The sequence below is a fragment of the Corvus kubaryi genome, unplaced genomic scaffold (assembly GCF_017639235.1).
Source record: "Corvus kubaryi isolate FWS band 111438036 unplaced genomic scaffold, C.kubaryi_AGA036_p1.0 127, whole genome shotgun sequence".
Lineage (NCBI taxonomy): Eukaryota > Metazoa > Chordata > Aves > Passeriformes > Corvidae > Corvus > Corvus kubaryi.
The window spans coordinates 162,866-175,133 of NW_024580662.1; the positions used below are offsets into that span (position 1 = coordinate 162,866).

Consider the following 12,268-nt stretch of genomic DNA (forward strand, 5'->3'; position numbering starts at 1 on the left):
ACAGGTTTTGGGGACGCTGACCCCATTCCATCCAGGGAGCAGCAGCTCCATTTCCCCCGGCATTCCTGCACTGTTATAAACCGATGGTTCCCGTTAAAACGTGAATGTATTTCCCGGTTTTCCCGAATTCCACCAGGGCAGATTCCCCACCCCATGGAGCTCCTTGAGGACCATGCCCACGGACCCCACGCGGGGTGGGAGCCCCGGGAGGTGCTGGAGCCCCCACAGCCCCGGCGCTCCCACCTTTGATGCTCTGAACGAGCTGGGGACGGCTGAGACGCAGCATTAGGAGGAAATGAAAGGCCAGGGTGGGTTGTTTTTCTCAGGGATGAGCCCTGCAGCTCCCACGCTGTTCCAGCCGAGGTTTTCCAGCGTTAACAAGACTTCGTCTGGAGCTGCAGGGATGGGCTGGCCCTGGAATCGCTGTGTGGGCAGGGGTTAAGTGCTGGGGGCAGCAGCAAGAGGAGTTTGGGCTCGAAGGGTGCCAGGGAGCTCCCCGTGAAGGCAGCAGGGATCCCGGAGGGCAAAGCCTGGGGTGAAGACTGTGGGAAGGGAGGAGGGAGGGAGGGAGGATGCAGAGAGCAGGGGAAGTTTCCCTCACGGACACTCTGGAATTCAGCTCACAGCAGCTCCTGAAGCCAAGAACTGAGGCCAGAAGGGACGAGGCGTTTCTGGAGCTCATGGGAGCACAGGGGCTGGGATTGTCCTGCCGGGAGGGTGCAAATCCCTGCTCTAGACCTTCCAGCACAGCTGGATCCTCCCTGGAGAGGAGAGGACAGATGACCCCTGTCCAGCAGCGAGGATGGGCAGGGAAGGGGCAGCCTGAGCCCTTCCAGAGCTCCAGCCCAAGGATCTCATTCCCTCAGCCCAGAAATCCCCGTGGTACCCCTCACCGTGGCTTTGGGGAGGGTTTTCATCCCCTTTTCCCTGAGCTGGCCCAGAGCTGTGAGTGCCCTGCCTCCCCCCGGCCCTTCTGCTGGGCCCCCTGAGCACCATTCCCAGCACCGCTCCCTCCTTCCACTGGCAGGACAGGAATGGCACTGGGAGAACTGGGAATGGGCAAATCCGACCTTTCAGCAGGGCACGACAACCCAGAGCATCACCCCGGGGGAGAAGGGGGCAGCAGCTCCTGACACCCAGAGCGTCCCTGCGGCTTCGTCCCCACCCCTTTCCCGTTTCCCCTCTCTCCTTGTTTGTTTATTTGGCCATCCGAGCCTCCAGCAGCAGCCACGGGGTCTGGCAACCCAAAACTTCCCCTGGGGAAGAAGTTCTGGCATCCAGCGGCCAAGTCGGGAGACTCTGGAAAGTTGCTCCGAGCCTGTCTCATCTCAGGGCTTGACATATCGCCGCTGTCCATTTCCCTTCCCAAGGAAATCTGATTTGTTCCAAAGTTTATAGTTTCAGTGACCTAATCCCAGCATAGCTGTTCCTGTTTCCCTTTAATTTACTGCCGCAGCTCGTATTAATTGATGGATTGCAGAGGGTTTGAGCCAAGCTAATTGTTTTAGGGGCAGAAAAAAGAAGGAGAAAGAAAGGGAGATGTGAGGTCCCTTAGTGGATTACGGAGGGATTCGGAGGGGGAAGCAGCGGCCACCGGGAAAAAGCTCCAAACAGGAGTGGCCGTCTGGAGGCTCTCCAGGCTTGTGCTCGCTGCAGCCGGGAACACCTTCCCTGGGATGACCTTGGAGCAGGAGAGGAGGGCTGGGATGGTTCACCCCTCTGGCTCTGCCCTCACGGAGCTGCTCCTGCCCCTGGGTGATGCTGGGGACCAGGGGAGCTCCCCGAGCCCAGGGAAAAGGGAGATGTCACCCGTCATCCAGCAGGGATGATGGAGCAAATCCTCCTGGGAGCCGATCCCACCCGTGAAGGATGTGGCAGGCACTGGGAGCTGCCAGCAGGGATTTATCAGGTGGAAATCATGGCCAGTGGAGCTGATCCCTTCCCGGGAGAGGGGAACGGTGCTGCGGATCAGGAACAGCAGCTCCTGTGAGACCTCACTTAAGCCAGGCCTTGGACAGAGTCCTGTAGTGTCGGAGAATGGAGTCCTGGATCGGTTTGGGTGGGAAGGGACCTTAAAGCTCATCCCATCCCACCCCGGCCATGGGCAGGGCCACTTTCCACTATCCCAGGGTGCTCCGAGCCCCAATGTCCAGCCTGGCCTTGGGCACTGCCAGGGATCCAGGGGCAGCCACATCTCACCACCCTCATCCTAAAAAGCACCTTCCTTGTATCTCATCCAAATCAACCCTCTCCCAGTTCAAATCTGGGAGATATGAGCTGGGTCCAGTCCCATGGAATCCTGGGCCAGGAGAGGAAATGGAATCTCCTCTGCCTTCCCTCATCTCCCTGCCCCCATCCCTTCCATCCCTCCTCTCCATCCCATCCCTGGGAGAACCAAGTCAGAAGCAAAACCGGGACCTCTCCAGGCAGCGGAGAATCCTTCTGAAGATGGGGGTGCACGGAGGGGATGCCCCTGGAGCAAATCCCAGCTCCCACGAGTCCCCAGCACCCTCTGAACCACGGCATCACCAAAGTATTAAAGTTTTCCAGGCGAGGATCTCTCTCCTTGTTGTTTCCCTGGCCAAACCCCCTCCCTTCTCCATAAATCAGCCCAGGCTCTTTCAGCACCGCTCTCGCAGAGAGGTTGATTTACTCAGGAGCAACACAGGGAGTTTCCAGATTCACACTAATTGCTCTCCCAAATTACTTAATAGTTGAAATTGCAGTCCTCTCTTTGGAAATCATCTCAGACAGCTCAATAAAAAACTATCAGCGGAGAGACAACTGCAAATTGATAAAGTCTTTGAGACGAGGGTAATATCATTGTTGTCTGGCAAATTTATTCCGCTGAAGCCCAAACGAGGAGGATAAACAGCCTCGCTCGGCGAGGAAGACACCGCCCGCTCCCGAGTTGCTCAATTTTCTCTTCCAGAGCTGCTCTGATTGCTCGGAGAGAGAAGAGGCAGCGCTGCTGAACCAGGCAGCCACTGCAACGCCCGCGAATAAATCGCTCCAGCCTTTCCCTCGCCGAGGAGAAACAGAATTGACAAGAAATAGAACAATAATTGTAATAATAACAACAGAAGTGCTTGTGCTGGCTCTGGCGGGAGGCAGGGGCTGCTGCTCCCCTCGGGGCTGTGGATTCGGGAGCTGGCTGGTGGCCATCGAGCTCCCGCGGGGCTGAAATTGTCACCCAGGAGGGAAGGGGAAAACTTGTTTCATTTTGGCCGCCTCCCAATTTCCCGGCCGCTCCGGGGGTGGGAGGGGAGGGAGGGCACAGGGGGGGCTGGGGCAGGGCTGGGGGTGCTGCTGGTGGGGCACAGCCCCATCGAGGAGGCTTCAAAGGGGCAGGACCGAGCGAGGGGGGATTTGGGGGGACGCTGTGCCCAGGACGGGCGCACTGGGAGCGGCTCTCCTCTGCCGTGCAGCGTTTTGGGGCTCTCCCATTTGGGGAGCTTCTCTGCCGCGTGATTTTGGGGCAAGAAGGAGCTCAGGCTCCTCATCCCGCGGTGACCCCGCATGCTGACAGGGACAGCCCTCCCGGGCTCCCCGTTCCCACCCAGCCGTGCCCGTGGCGCAGCCCCCTGCCCTCTCGGAGGCCAAAAAAGCCGCTCATTTCTTCTGGTTTTAAATCCATTTCTGGAAGGTTTGGCAGGAGGGCGGTGGGGGAACAGGGTCGTTGTCACCACTGACTGATGGGCAGCGGTTCAGACCCACAAACTCCTTCCCCTGCCATCCCCAGCTCAGGGCATCACACCAGAGACAGCAACGAGAAACTCCTGGCCTTAAATGCAAAATACTCAACGGAGAGGCCCAAAACCCCCCATTTTTTTCCCAGAGAGCAGCGTGGGAGCGAGGGGGTTACGAGGAGCCGCTGCCCAGCACGGTGCCAGAAGCCGCAGGGATTTGAGAGCCGGCCCGGCCGATGGCTGCCATCTGCTCCTGGCACCTCGTGTCACAGCGCCCGAGAGCGGCGAGAAAACAATCCCAAAGCCCAGCCAGCCCCAAAAGCAGCCCCAGCCCCGCGAGCCCCCGTCGGGGGAATCGGGGCAGCGAGCGGGGAGATGCCGCGACCCGGCCGGGCGGGGACACATTCAAGCTGCTGGAGCCCTCCGGGGTGTTTAAAGAGCTGTGAAAGCCTCACGGCCAGGGCCGTGTCCCCCTGTCCTTCGTGGGGTGACAGCCGGAGGGCGGGGAGGAGGCTGGGGGGGTCCCCGTGCAGCCTCCCCCACTTCTGGCACCCAAGGGTGCCCCAAAAGCAACAATTCCCTGCAGAAACCCCAGCGCCGAGCGATGCCCCGGGGACCTGCGGGAGCTCCTGGCGCTGCGGAGGGCGGGCTGAGGTGGCAGTGCCCCGTTAAAGGGCACTCGCGCGGCGACCCGCGGGGCCGCGGCTTTGATGCCACCCCAGGCGCGGGGAAGAGCGGAGATCCATCCCCATCCCTCCGGGAAGGCGTCCAAGGGAGCCCGGCTTGGCAGAGCGGGCAATTAAAGGCAGGACCGGGCGAGCGGCGGCGCAGAGCCGCGGCTGCCACGTCCGGGTGACCTCGGAGCCGCGGGGGAGAGCGGCCGCGTTTCCTGACCCACATCCCAACCCCCCCTCGGGGCTCGGGGAAAGAAAAACCCTTTAAAAAAATAAATAAAAAGAAGTCTCATTCATCATTCAGCCTCTGTTTGTTTTCTGCACTCCGCTAAGCTCAAACAAGCAAAACAGATTAGCTGGGCTCATTTGTTTCCTACTTAATTACACCTCTTCGCTGCTGATGTAATATTTCAAGATTTGGGTTGCTAGGGCTGAAAATCCACCTGCCCCCTCCCACACCCACCTTGGCTTTTCATTCCCATCATGAAAAAACCCAGATGGGGATTTTTTTCGGAAAAAACTCCCCTAATTATTGAGGAATTCAAGGCTCTGAATGCAGAAGCTGCCAGCGAGCGCTCAGGTTGTCAGAAGCAGATGGACGCCAGCTCCAGCTTTTGATCACAGGCTCGGAACCCCTCCCCGAAAAACAGGGAGAAGGGGGGGAAGGACCCCCGCATCTGCAGCCGCACACGGCCGCGGATAACTTTAGTCATTCCCCCTCCCTCTCCAGGATTGCTTTGGCATCAATAGGACTTCCCAGGAAGCCGGAGCAGCTGCGGTGCCGACGCAGTTCGCAGGATGAGCTCCGTGCTGGAGGAAGGAGCGCACGCCTCCCCGCAGGAGATGCTTCCCTTCCCCTCTGGATGTTTTTCCTCCTCCCCTCCCCACAGCCGCACCCCACATCCCTGCAGGTGCCCGAAATCTGCTGTGCTTTATCCAAAGCAGAGCACGGCCCTGCCAGCCCGTGGCACGGAGGAGACGCCGAAGGTCCCCCAGGCGCAGCAAGGTGGACCTGGGAGGGGCTTTTAAGGCTGTCGGTGCCTAAAAGGGTCCTGCAGACCCCAGCCAGGAGGGAGCTGCCGACCTGCTCCGGGTGCTGACGGCATCCCCAGCCCACCCCGGCAGGGCCAAAGGTGCGTCCAAGGCGAGGAACAGGTGGAGCAGGCAGAGGGTTGGAGATTGGGAATGATCCCCCTGGGATTCCCAGGCTGAGACCAGCAGGGAGATGAACAGACCCCCCCGATCCCATCCCGAACAAACCATCCTGGAAAACTGCGACTCCCGCTTCGCTGGCAACCAGAGCCATTCCCACTCTCCGGGCCGCGCAGAGCCACCCCCACGGCGTGTCCCCGCCGCCCCCAGCCTTACTTGTGTCCGGAGAGAGCCGCGGAGAGGCCACCGGGCATCGCGCCCCGCTCGCCCCCGCCGCAGCTGCCGCCTGGCCGGGGCCCCGCTCCCTCCGCCCCGGGCTCCGGGTCCCGAAAGGAAGAGCAAACAAAAGGCACACACCGAGGCCATGGCTCGCCCAGAGGCAGGGGCTGGCCGGAGCCAGGGGAGGAGGCGCTGGGCAGCGGCAGGAAAAGGGCTCAGCCGGCGCTGGAGCTGCGGGAGGGCTGCGTGAGCCGTGCCCAGCCGGCTGCGCGCTCCCCGCCGGCTTTCCCACGGTGGCATTGCCCCTCGTCGGGTCCGGCTGTGTCCTTGTCCTCTCACCCTGCTCATCGGCCCAGCCGGGACATCCCCTGTGGCTCGCCAGGGTTGGGACGGGGGGAAATCGCTGGTGCCTTGGGGGTGACCGGAATGCCCGCCGGGCACTGGGCACCTGGCACCGGCCGCAGCCCCCGCGGCCACCGCGGCTGGCGGAGGAGTTGGGTTATTCAGTAACTTTTAATCTCCCCAGCTGGAAGCTGCTCCACGCCTGCCTAACCACAGCTTCCAGACGAGTTTCGGGCGTTTAGGGGGACTGGGGGTTGGGAAGGACGGCGAGCATGGGAGACGCTCCGGGGTTCGGTTCCAAACATCCAACCCACGGGAAAAGCAGGGAGAGCCCAGCAGCCCCTCAGGGCCGCGGGCACGGGCGGTCGGGACCTTCCCTTCCCCAAAATGCTTTTCCCAAAGGTGCAGAGCAGGGAAAAGGGCGTTTCCACCCCCCAGCCGGGCCAGGCCAGGCCTTTCTGCCCTAAACCACAGGAATTTTATCCGTCTGTAAGGAAAGGTTGATTTTTTAACCCACCCCCAGCGGAGCGGGCAAGGAGTCCTTGACGCCGCAGTGGGATTTTGTTTGAGGTTGATCGGGAGATAACGGCGCTCTCCCGGCGTTTGGAAGGGTTTTCCATTGATTTTTCTCAGCTCCAAAGGGAGGGAGAGCAGAAAGGCACATCCAGGCTCCTCACCGCGACCTCAGCGCCCCGTGTGCTGCAAAGTCAGGCGTGCCCGAACAATTAGGGCTGCTGCATTAATTAAAGGAGTCCTTTTTAAAGCCCTCCAATTGTCCCATCCAGCGTCCACCCAGCAGGATGAGCTGCACCTCAGTTCAGCATCAGGTTCTGCTGCAAAGCCCCTGAACATCCCCAGAAACAATTTTTCTTTAAACTGAAGAGATTTTAACCCCAACGAGAGCCCCGAGCAGGGAGAAATGAGCTTGACCCGCCCATTGCACCAACATGGCCGTGGCTCTCTTGCCCAAAAGCCTCAGTTCAGCTCCGAGGAGCCAAATCAAATCAAATAAAAATAGTTTTGGGTGTCACATCGCTGCTGTCAACACCTCCAGAGCAGGTTCCTGCCACACTTCACACAATCCTTCCCATCCCGAGGTGACTCGGACACAGCTCCTGAGAGCAGGAACCCTGCGTGCCCTCGCTCCAAACTCCACTTTTATCCATCTGGGAGCCATTGAATCTGGAATTTTCCTTTCCCAAAGCCAGAATCCATCCCTGCTGTTCTGCCCCAGCGCTATTTAACCAACAAGTCTCCATGGGAAGGAATTTTGAGCAGCCACCTCCCAGCAGTGGCATCGGAGCAGTTCAGTGGTTCTGAAGCCCCAGCTGGGGTTTCCCAATCCCAGATTCCCAGGATCCATCCCCACACACCAACCAGCTTCATGGAAACGAGGAGGGAGCAGTAGGAAAAGGGGCTGTGATTGATGGACAGGCCATTTTTCCGGTTTTATAATTGAATTTGTGAGGGGCTTGGACATCTCCAGCAGCAGTGGAGGGATGGATGGATGGATGGATGGATGGATGGATGGATGGATGGATACCCTGGAGCTGCAGCCAGGCAGGAACACGCAGCTCCCACCAGGGAAATTGCTGGTTTTTGCAGCTTCCCAAATATTTGAACCCTTCACCTTTCCCCCCTTATTCCCATAGCAAGAGTGGTATTTGGATCCACAACAATTCCCATCTCCCTTCAGGAGCGCAGCACAACCTTCCCAGCCACTCATTCCCTAAATTCTCCCCACAACAGCCACCCCAGAGCATGTCACCCCATCCAGCAGCATCCCAAACCCCTGGCACACGCGGATCCAGCCCGGAGCATCCCCCCCAGCCCAGCACAGCCCGGATCCCACTCACCACTGCATCCAGGGATGGCCACGGTGTTGTTTCCCAGGAAAAGCGCTCCCGGGGTGCTGCTCCGTGGGAGGCGTGGGAGCAGCTCCCAGGGCCAGGTGTGTTGTATTTAAGCTCTGGGATGGAGCAGGGATAATGAGGCCATCAATCCATTTCCCTCCCGGCGCCTCGGGCAGGGTTTGCTCCCAGCCAAGCCCGGGGGGTGGGACCTGGGGAGAGCCCCTGGTAGTGCCTGCCCGGCCATGGGGCAAGGAATTCCCGCTGCCAGAACCAAGCAATTCCCATCTCTCCCACTTCCCAGCTCTCCGGAGCCTCCCTGCACCCCTGTGGAGATCCATGATGTGGAAATCCAGATGGCAGAGCCATTCCCACCCGGCAGAGCCGTGGTCTAGCTGCTCCCAAAGCATGGATGCACTGCTGGAAATGCAAAATGAACTGGGAAGCAGCCAAATGTTTTGGGGTTTGGGGGGGCTCAGGGGCTGATCCCCACGTGGGAGGGATCATTCCAGCAGCAAACCCCCCCATGGAAGGGGTGAGCAAGGAGCCATCCCCATCCAGGGTGCTGGAATTGGGAATGAACAGAGCAAGAAGGGTGGGAATAAGAGTTTCAGGAGGTTAAATCCCAAAAGGGAGCTTGGCCACGTGGAGGAAGGACCCATCGTGCTGAGCTTTATCACCCATGGGATTTGCAGGGCCGAAAATATCCGAAACCCAATCCAGGGACATCAATCCCAGTGTCCACGAGCTGTCGCCTCCTGCAGCCCCCCGGGTCACGGGGCAGCAGCCAAGGCCACGATGTCACCGGACACAGAGGGACAGCAGAGCCCCACGTGCCACAGCAGCCAGCAAAGCAACCTCTGGAAAAACCTCTGGAGAAAACCAAGTACTCCTGGAGCGAGATTTTCCTTCAGGAATCCCGCCGGGAGCTCCCAGCACTGCGGCACGGCTTGGGGGAATTTGGCAGAAGGAGCTTGGAAAAAATGGGCAGGAATGGTTTCCAGCCCCTCCCTGCAGCATCCCAGCGCTCCCGGACACGATCCCACGTGGAACCACGCGCTGCCAGGCCCTGCCCTGCTCCAGCCGCCAGCCCAGCTCGGGGCTGTGGTGCCCCGTGGCCGTGGGGCTGGAGGAGGCTGGAGCTGAGCTGTCCCGGCAGGAGCTGCCGGCCAAAAAGGATGGGAGGAGAGGCCGAGGGCTCATCCACAGCGCCTGGCGCCTTCCAGGGTGCTGGAATGTGTTTCTCCGCCAGCTGGAAGTGAGCCAGGGGGTACCACGGAGCACCCCTGCCCCATGGCTGTCTCTAGGATGGGGGGCACAGGGATTTCCTCACCCTCTCCAGAGCCCCTCGGTGATATCTGGCACCCCGAGGTGCTGGGGAAGGTCACCCACACCCCGGTGGGACAATTCCCCTCTGGGACAACTTCTCCCCTCCGGGTGCCCAGGCACAAACCCTGAGTGTGGGATTATTTTCCTTCAGCATCCCAGACCCTTCCTCACCCCACAGGGAGCTCACAGCACACCCAGCGTGCCCTGACCCCCTGCCCACCCCTCAATCCAGGCACAGAAAGCCACCCTGTCCTCAAAAACCCCAGAATAAATAAATAAATCTCTGTGGGGCGCGGGAAAACCTTCAGCCAGTTTTTCTACCTGCTGCTGCCCAGGGCTCGGCTCTGCTCTCCGGAGGAGGCCGCGGGTGTCAAGTTTAGGGCAAAAAGCTGGGAATTGAGAATCTCTCCTCCTTCCCAGAGCTGCCAGGAGGGGAAAGGGTCCCGCGCTGGGAGCCCGGCAGGGGCTCAGTGTCTGCAGGCACACGGGGGGTCAGGTTTCTGTCCCCGAGGGCAGCGTAAAAATAGAGGTGAGGAAAGAGAATCTGCTGAGCAATGGGCCAGCGGGAGCGGGGGGACCTGGAGCAGGGCAGCCCCTCCCCAGCGGGCGAGCCGGAGATGCTGGGAACCCCCGGGGGCCGCCCCCCGGCTGGAATTAATCCCGCTGGGAGCCGAGTCTCTCTGCAAAGCGGGATCAGCTCCGCGCTGGCTCAGAGCGACAATCCTGTTAAAGGATGGCCCGGTGGCCACGACACAAGTGGCCAATTAGCCCGGGCTCGGGCAGTCACCTGCCCGGGGCTCCCCGGGGCTCTCCCCGAGGCTCGAGCTGGCCCAGCGCGTTCCGCTTCTGGCGCAGGGCAGCCCTTAATGAGCTAATCAAGCCCTAATGAAGAGCTGGAGGTTTACCTAGGCAGGACCCCCCCGCGGACAGTGCTGGGGTGGCTGCGGGGGGCTCAGCCCAGCCCGGATCCCCAGAAAGGACCGGCCCTGTGCTCGCTGCGGCTCCTGAGAAAGCCCAGGCGAGCCTGGGGAGGAAACATAAATCGGAGCTCCGAACAATGCCCCATTGTCGGCTCTGCCGCAGCCCCGCGAGGGAGCCCGGCCTGGGCAGGACCGGCACGGGCAGGATGGGCCGGGGCCGGCTCAGGGCTGTGGGGCCGCTGCCAGCCCCAGCCCGGCTCCCAGAGGATCTGTGGATTGTCCCCCTCTGCCCTCCCCGGCACCCCCGGGGACTGGCGGCAGCCCTGGCCGCGGGCACCGCTGGTTCTCACCGTCCCGGCTCCGGGCTCGGCTCCTCGCCAGCCTTTTCTTCCTCTGATCCGGAGCGGAAAGGGGAACCCAAAGCTGCCACGGTGCCTGGGGCCGGCCCTGCGGGGACAGCGCTGGGTCCCACGGCGAGTAAAGGTTGTGGCCACCGGCCAGGTCTAAGGGCCGCACCTCGGCGTAGCTGAGGGTTTAAGTTCAGCTCAATAAAAGGCTTCATTTGGGCGGAGAATTAAACAAATCAAGGCAGATTTGTGTCTCTAACAAGCCCCGTGTGTCCGGAGGGAGGGTGGGTGACCCAGGCAGCACTGGGACACCACCGGGACATAGCTAGAGCCACCCTCCCTGGTGGAAGCAGAGGTGGTTTGTAATCTCCAGCACCACAACCGGCCCCAAAAGTGTCACAACCCCAAAGCAAGCCCTGTTTGGTGTTGGTGCATCCCGATTGTGCCAACACCGCCACCAGCATCCAAGTGGGAATGACGCCGTGGGCTCACCCAGCGGCAGGGACAGGAGAGCTGGAGCTGCTGGCCTGAGAGCTGAGCTCCTCTGTCACTCGCTGCGTTCATCCCTTGCCTGTGAAATATTAATGGCCCGTGACTCATCCCCAGGCAGGAGGAGGTGACGGCCACGTGTGCGCATTCCTGCGCCTCTCCCTGCGCACGAACGCACGGATCCACGCAAGGATGGATCCAAAGGCATCCCCGATCCTCCAAAGCCGCCATTAAAGCTGGTTTGGGGAATATTTTGCACATTCCTCCCCGTCCTGGTGCTGGCATCTCATTAACCACACGCCAGGAGCGAGCTCAGCCTCCCCGTGCTGGGCTTGGCGGCAGCTCTGTCCCTGGAGCTGGAGTCACCAGGGCTGCCCAGTTGCACACCAGTGCAGACCAGTTACCCTCCAGACTGGTGGCAGCCCTCCAGATTTACCAAGCAAGCCCCTGTTTATTGCATATCCAGGAGACGGTGACACTGCGGCAACCCCAGCGAGGGAGGCAGAGAGGGCATTGAGTGGTGGCTCTTTCCCCCCAAATCCCTCGTTTCTCCTGCTGGGAGAATCCATCAGCGCAGCCCCTTCCCAAGAAAATCCTCCCGGATGGCTCCGACCCTGCTCCCCGCCCGGGCTGAGCCTGGTTTAATTGGTTCCCAACTCCTGCAGGCTCTGCAAGATGAAAAGCCCTCGACAGAAGTGTGGAGCGTTCATGGTTTATTAATGGCCAGCCATCATTATTTTACCTTTCAAGTGCTCGGGCGACGGCGAGGAGGGAAGGAGAGGGGGGAAAACCGTGTGAACTTCCCAGGATTTTCTCCTCCATCTCCTGGGTACCCCCAGCAGCCAGCACCGGCGCCGCTTTTCCAGAGGGGCCGCTTGGCAGATTGATGGTGGCATCCCAGGAAAACAGCGTGGGAGAAGCAAACAAGCAGAGCAGCAGCTGCCAGGAGCCGCCAGTGCTCCATCACCGGGCTCAGCCATCCCCGCGGGGCCCGGCTGTGGAGGAGCAGCCCCTTGGCTCTCACCCGCTGAGCTGGGTGGAAATTTATCTGCTGCCAGCCCATAATGTGCCCACTTCCCAGGTTTTCTGCTGCTGTGTCTCCCATCCAAGGGTTCGCTGGGAATTATTATCCCCAAAGGGCTGGGCTGGGAGCTGGCACGGTGGGAGTGAGGGAAAAAAGGGGTTTGGCAGTGCTGGACCAGGCAGAGAGAGGCTCACAGCTCTGATGGACTCATCCAGACCCCCCCCCCCCCCCAT

At 60.7% G+C, this 12,268-nt stretch overlaps 1 protein-coding gene across 2 annotated transcripts in view; it reads right to left on the reverse strand.

The window, feature by feature from the left end:
• The window catches only part of NOS1 (nitric oxide synthase 1), a 76,131-nt gene extending 69,866 nt beyond the window's left edge, over positions 1-6,265 (reverse strand). The window contains exon 1 of one of the 2 annotated variants that reach the window (XM_042022954.1): positions 5,732-6,265. The gene's annotated coding sequence lies outside the window, so the exon portion shown is untranslated. The remainder of the gene's footprint in view (positions 1-5,731) is intronic. The other variant, XM_042022933.1, reaches the window with a different exon arrangement.
• Positions 6,266-12,268: the final 6,003 nt, after the last annotated feature.